Source organism: Lactuca virosa, chromosome 3 (genome assembly GCF_052849685.1).
Source record: "Lactuca virosa cultivar CGN04683 chromosome 3, Lactuca_virosa_CGN04683_v6, whole genome shotgun sequence".
In the NCBI taxonomy this organism is placed as follows: Eukaryota; Viridiplantae; Streptophyta; class Magnoliopsida; order Asterales; family Asteraceae; genus Lactuca; species Lactuca virosa.
The window spans coordinates 395011325-395017547 of NC_136428.1; the positions used below are offsets into that span (position 1 = coordinate 395011325).

General features: G+C 39.3%; 1 pseudogene; it reads left to right on the forward strand.

The window, feature by feature from the left end:
• Positions 1-4492: 4492 nt before the first annotated feature.
• On the forward strand, positions 4493-5752 carry LOC145167732 (metalloendoproteinase 1-MMP pseudogene; annotated as a pseudogene).
• The last annotated feature ends 471 nt before the right edge of the window (positions 5753-6223 follow it).

Below are 6223 nucleotides of genomic sequence, written 5' to 3' on the forward strand. Positions count from 1 at the left end.
AGAAGACCGACATGGATGGGAAGGTGCACACTTATAAGGCTCGACTTGTTGCGAAGGGGTTTACTCAGACTCAGGGTATTGATTATGATGAAACCTTTTCACCAGTAGCAAAGATTAAGTCTATTAGGGTTATGCTAGCCATTGCTGCATTTCATGATTATGAAATATGGCAAATGGATGTCAAAACCGCTTTCCTTAACGGAAAGTTGGCTGAGGATGTTTACATGAATCAGCCAGAAGGTTTTGTCAGTGCAGAGTACCCCAATAGAGTGTGCAAGCTTGAGAAATCCATTTATGGATTGAAACAAGCATCTCGAAGTTGGAATCTTTGTTTCGATGAGAAGGTCAAAGAGTTTGGTTTCTCAAGAAGTGAAGATAAGTCCTGCGTGTATGTCAGAGCTAGTGGGAGTATAGTTAGTTTTTTGGTACTGTATGTGGATGACATACTACTCATAGGAAATGACATCCCAACCTTGCAGGAGGTTAAGTCCTGGCTTGGGAAGTGCTTTGCTATGAAGGACCTTGGAGAAGCTACCTATATCCTAGGGATAAGGATATTAAGAGAAAGGAGTAAAAGACTAATTGGACTTAGTCAAAGTATCTACTTGGATAAGGTGTTGAAAAGGTTCAACATGCAGAATTCCAAGAAAGGAGAATTACCGATCCAAAGCAATGTCAAACTGAGCAAGGCTCAGAGCCCGAGTACAGAAGATGAGATAGCTGAGATGAGTCGATTACCTTATGCTTCCGTTGTTGGTTCGATCATGTATGCTATGACTTGTACCCGTCCTGATGTGGCCTTCGCTTTGAGCATGGTCAGCAGATATCAGGGGAACCCTGGCAAGGCTCATTAGACTGCGGTAAAGAATATTCTCAAGTACCTGCGGAGGACTAAGGATTGGATCCTTACCCTTGGTGGGAGTGATGACTTGAGAGTAGTAGGGTATAGTGATGCTAGCTTTCAGACTGATAGGGATAACTTCCGCTCTCAGTCGGGCTGGGTTTTTACCTTAAATGGAGGGGCAATCACTTGGAAGAGTTCCAAACAGGAGATTGTAGCTGATTCGACTTGTGAATCAGAGTACATAGCAGCGAGTGAAGCGGCAAAGGAGGCGATATGGCTGAGGAACTTCATCGGAGACCTTGGATTTGTACCAGCTATTAAGGAGCCTATGGAGATTTTCTGTGACAGCAATAGTGCGGTTGCCTTAGCCAAGGAACCAAGAGATCATGGCAGATCCCGACACATTGACAGAAAATATCACTTCATAAGACACAAGATAGAAGAGGGACTCCTCGTGGCAAAGAGGGTATCGTCAGATGAGAACCCTGCGGATCCCCTTACGAAGGGACTGACGAGGGTGAAACATTTGCAGCATGCGAGACGCATCGGGCTGAGGGACGATATTAGTTTTATAGATTAGATAGTTATTACTGAAACTTGTAAAATGTAATCGACGTTTGATGATGAATAAAAGTTGTGATTTATTCATGAGTAAGGTGTTGCTATCATTGTCAATTGTTTACTATTGTTTCAGCTTTGCATGTTTTGACTTCCAGAATAATTAATTTATTCAAACTCTCCACAGTCGGTCATATGTCGGAAGTAGGTATGAATCAAGACTGTCATGAATTGGGATTGTAGATGACTAAAAGTGTTTAGCCATAGCAATGGTTGCTACAACATTCATGAGTACTCATAAGTTATGAGTATTGGAATAAACCCACGCTCACTTGTATCACTTCATGGAATTTATCTCGAGTGATCGTGAGACGGTAATATCATATAAGTCTTCAAACCTAGAGATATGAGTTGTTACCTATGAGTTGGTTGTGCATTGATTGCACGTAAACGCATCAGTAACTTGATGTTATAAAACGTGCCTTTGTGTGCAATTCAATAAGTAGTAGAACAAGCATATGAGTCTAAGTTTATCTGTTCCTTCTAGAAATAGAAGCGATATCTGGGCCCCTCGATGATTTTGTGTTGACCCATGTACCGGCCCGGTCAGAACTAAATTGATGTGTTCAGTTAAGTTCTTTGTCAAACAAATCGGAAATCGAGAAACAACTGCTAGACAATAAGTAAGACATTGTTCCATGTATTTGTCCGGCTGATATCATCAGAGCAGAGGATTATATGATCACTTATCTAAAATGGCGCTTCATAGTTCACAAGAGTTTTCGAGAGCTACGATTGCCGGTTGGTTCCTAAAGTAATATAGGCAAATACAGTTATTAGACTTATCCAAGTGGGAGTCTGTTGGATAAGGTGTCTAAGTCCATAACTTATTTGGTATATACTTGACCCGACCCGGCATGGTCCATTTGGGTTGCACTTCACCCGAACTAGTTATGGATAATTTTATGAGAGTTGTATACTTACGATTTATTAATATATTATAAGTTATAATATATTAATATAAAGTCATGTTACTTAATTAGTTTTAATCTTGAATTAATTATGAATTAATTTAGTGATTAAAAGGAAGACTAATTAAATCATGGGCTATTATATTTATATGGTGTGGGCTAACACTCATTTGGAATGGGCTAAGCTTATATGGAAGTCCATGGATGATCCATGGAGCTTTTACCCATGGATCCTTGGAAGAGGAAAAGACATGGGTTATTAGGGTTTCACCCTAACCATGTACACTATATAAACAAGCTTATGTTGCATGAAAAAGACACTAATGTGTGTGTAAGTGTGGTGGCCAAAATCAAGAGTTAGAATACTCTCTCATACATTTTCCAAGTTTGTGGTGATTTGTGATTTCCATTTGAGGCATTCACATTATTGGTGCTTGGCTCTCAAACTCCAAGGAATCAACAATCAACAAAAGGTATGTAATTCATCTAGTACTTTTATGGTTAAAAGTACCCCATGCCATGCTAGATAGGTTATAAACCTTGGAAAATAATATTTTGCATGTATCTTAGACAAACATAGATCCAAGGTTTAATAGGGTTGCATGTACACTTAGGAAGTGTTAGAATGCTCAAAACCCAACAGCATGAACGTAAAGTTTGTAACTTTACGTGTTATATCGACCCTAGAAGGCCAGATCTATGTTTTGGATGCATTAAGCCCGACTAAAATCAACTGTATGGAATTAGACTTTGGGAGACTCGACGAGTCGTTCTTAGGACTCGGCGAGTTGGGTCGTGGTTGCCTAACCTTTTCTGTTACTGAGGAAACTTGTTGAGTCTAAAAGATGACTCAGCGAGCTGGACGTGTTTATGGACTTGAAGATCAAAGAACTCGATGAGTCCAATGATGAACTCGACGAGTTGATAGAAAATGTCCCGACTTGTATGAAGGATAACTCGACGAGTCCAAGGAAGGACTTAACAAGTTCAAACTGAAAGTCCCAATTTCGTCATAAGGAGAAACTCGGTGAGTTAGAGGGTAACTCGACGAGTTAGATCGTGAGTTCGAGATTCTCTTAATCATGGAACTCGACGAGTTGACGGACCAACTCGGCGAGTTGAGTCAACCAGAATGTTGACTTGGACCAAAAGGTTGACTTTGTCCAGAGTGTTGACCCTTGACTTGACCATTGACCAGAGTTGACCCTTAAAGGGGTTATGAGTATGAAGGGGTAAATAAAAGAGATATTATGTGTAGGAGTTTGAGGAAAGCTAATCCCAGAGCCGAGGACAGTTCAACTACTTCACGACATTGAGGTGAGTTACCTTCCAGTAGAAGTGGGTCTAAGGCCACAATGTCGGCCCACTAGTAGGAGTTGTTGTTTGATGATTGTCTTTATGATAATTATCTGGTATGTCACTATCTGTATGCCTTATGTGCTAATATGATATGTTATTATGTGGTAGTGGTAGGGGTGAAATAATCCTCAGTTGCCGGTTGAAAGATACCGAAGGCAGTTACCGATTGAAAGATACCGAAGGCAGTTACGGTTGAAAGATACCGAGGGGAAGGCCAACACCCAGATATACTTGGCATCATGTTATTGTATGGTATGTGGTATGATTGGGGAACTCACTAAACTTTGTGCTTAATGTTTTCAGTTTTTGTTTTAGGTCTTTCTTGTTCGAAGGGAAAGGAGTCGGCACGGTAGCAGCGCATCATACACATGATTTTCCGCACATGAGATTCTTGGGATTTGTACTCTAACATTGTTACTATTTGATGGTATTGTTTTGAGACACGTGATCCATGGTTTTTATGAAATAAATTACCTGATGATGTTTTCTTATAAATTGTTTTATGAATCGCTATATTAAAAATGAAATTTTTGATTTGGAATTTTGAGACGTTACACAAGCTAATCCTGTAATATAACTTATAGATATATTTTTGAATCTATCAATGTTGTTCACTGATTAAAGATTTAAAGATATTAGACATTCATTATTGGAGGAAGTTTCATTTATATTAATATTAATATATTACGAAAATTCATGAATACAATATTTGGATTTTATGGTTATTGAAAATTCTTTCATTTTGCTACAAATATGCCAAACTTCACTTTCATGTCTCCAAGCCCACCATGCTCTACTCATTCTTTTTTCTGGTACTCTTCTATCCCACATGTTTCCAGGCCAGACCAACCCCTCCGGTAACCACCACAACGTCCACCTTAAACCGCCAAAACTTCACCTGGGGCAACTTCGGGAAATTCCTTCATGCCAGAAAGGGCAGCAACTTCAGCGGCATATCAGAGCTCAAGAAATACATGCAACGTTTTGGATACCTCAAGGATACAAACTTTAGCTCAGGGGACAACTTTGATGACGAATTCCAGATTGCAGTAATCCAATACCAACAGAAACATGGCCTAGCCATTACCGGAAAACTCAACTCTGAAACAATCTCTCAGATGACATTACCGAGATGTGGCGTACGTGACACATCTCCACCACCAATTTTTCATGAAATCCAACATTATAATTACTTCAATGGCAAGCCAAGATGGTCACGTGCCATTCCAACAACTCTGACTTACGCTTTTTCCCCTAACTGCATGGTTTCAAATTTGAACCTTTCTGATATAAAGCATGCCTTCCGACGATCTTTTTCCCGGTGGTCAGCAGTGATTCCGGTGAACTTCACCGAATCAGATTTTTATGAGTTTTCCGACATCAAGATAGGGTTTTACAGCGGTGATCATGGCGATGGAGAGCCGTTCGATGGAGTTTTAGGTGTTTTAGCACATGGGTTCTCGCCTGAAAGTGGAAAGCTCCACCTTGATGCGGCAGAGACATGGGCGATGGATTTTGAATCAGAGAAATCCAAAGTGGCTGTCGATTTGGAATCGGTGGCAACTCATGAAATCGGGCATGTGTTAGGATTAGCTCACAGTTTTGAGAAAGACTCTGTGATGTACCCTAGTTTGAGACCTAGACAGAAAAAGATGGATTTGAAGGTCGACGATATTGAAGGAATTCAACAACTATATGGATCAAACCCGAATTTTAACATTGAAGCTTTATCGCAATCCGATACTTCTTCAAATCAGAGTATAGATACAAAGATCGAGCTCCGATCATCGAGGTGGATCATTACCCTAGCAATTCTCCTGATCATGTCCATAATCTTCAAAGCATGAGATACAAACGTGAAAGCAAAAGCGCATAAGGGAGATAGAAAGGTTTTAAACTTTTTTTTAATCATAGAATCTAACCCAACCAATGTTAACAGTCTTTTAAAACACTAGTTAAGGTCCATGTTTTATTAGTATGTTGTTTTATTGAAGAAAAACATGCAATGCATGGTTTTGAAAAGAGGATGATCAAGATGAACATGTTTAACATCTAAAACTCGTTTTCTGACTAAGTGATGACGTGCACCACGAATTGTTATTTTTTGATGGCTAATTTTTGGGAGAATGTTAAACCCATGTAACTGGATTTATTTCTAGTTGGTACGGAACAAATAATAGCGCTATTGTCAAAATAAAATATGATATTAACCTAATAATAATTTTTGAGTAAATGATAAGAAAACTTCCTAACGGTCGACGGTTGGCTGCTACCACCAAACATCACTACCATCCCCATCACCTAAAATTTCAACGTCAACCCATTACTTCTCACCAAATATAAATTAAAATAATTAAAATACTATTTCCTATTTTTCAATGTAAGGAAAATATTATCTACAGAGAATTGGAATAAAAATTTTGAAACAACAAACTATATAAACAAACTATGGGATAACCCAATGGTGGGTTCGCCCACACGGTGACGACCG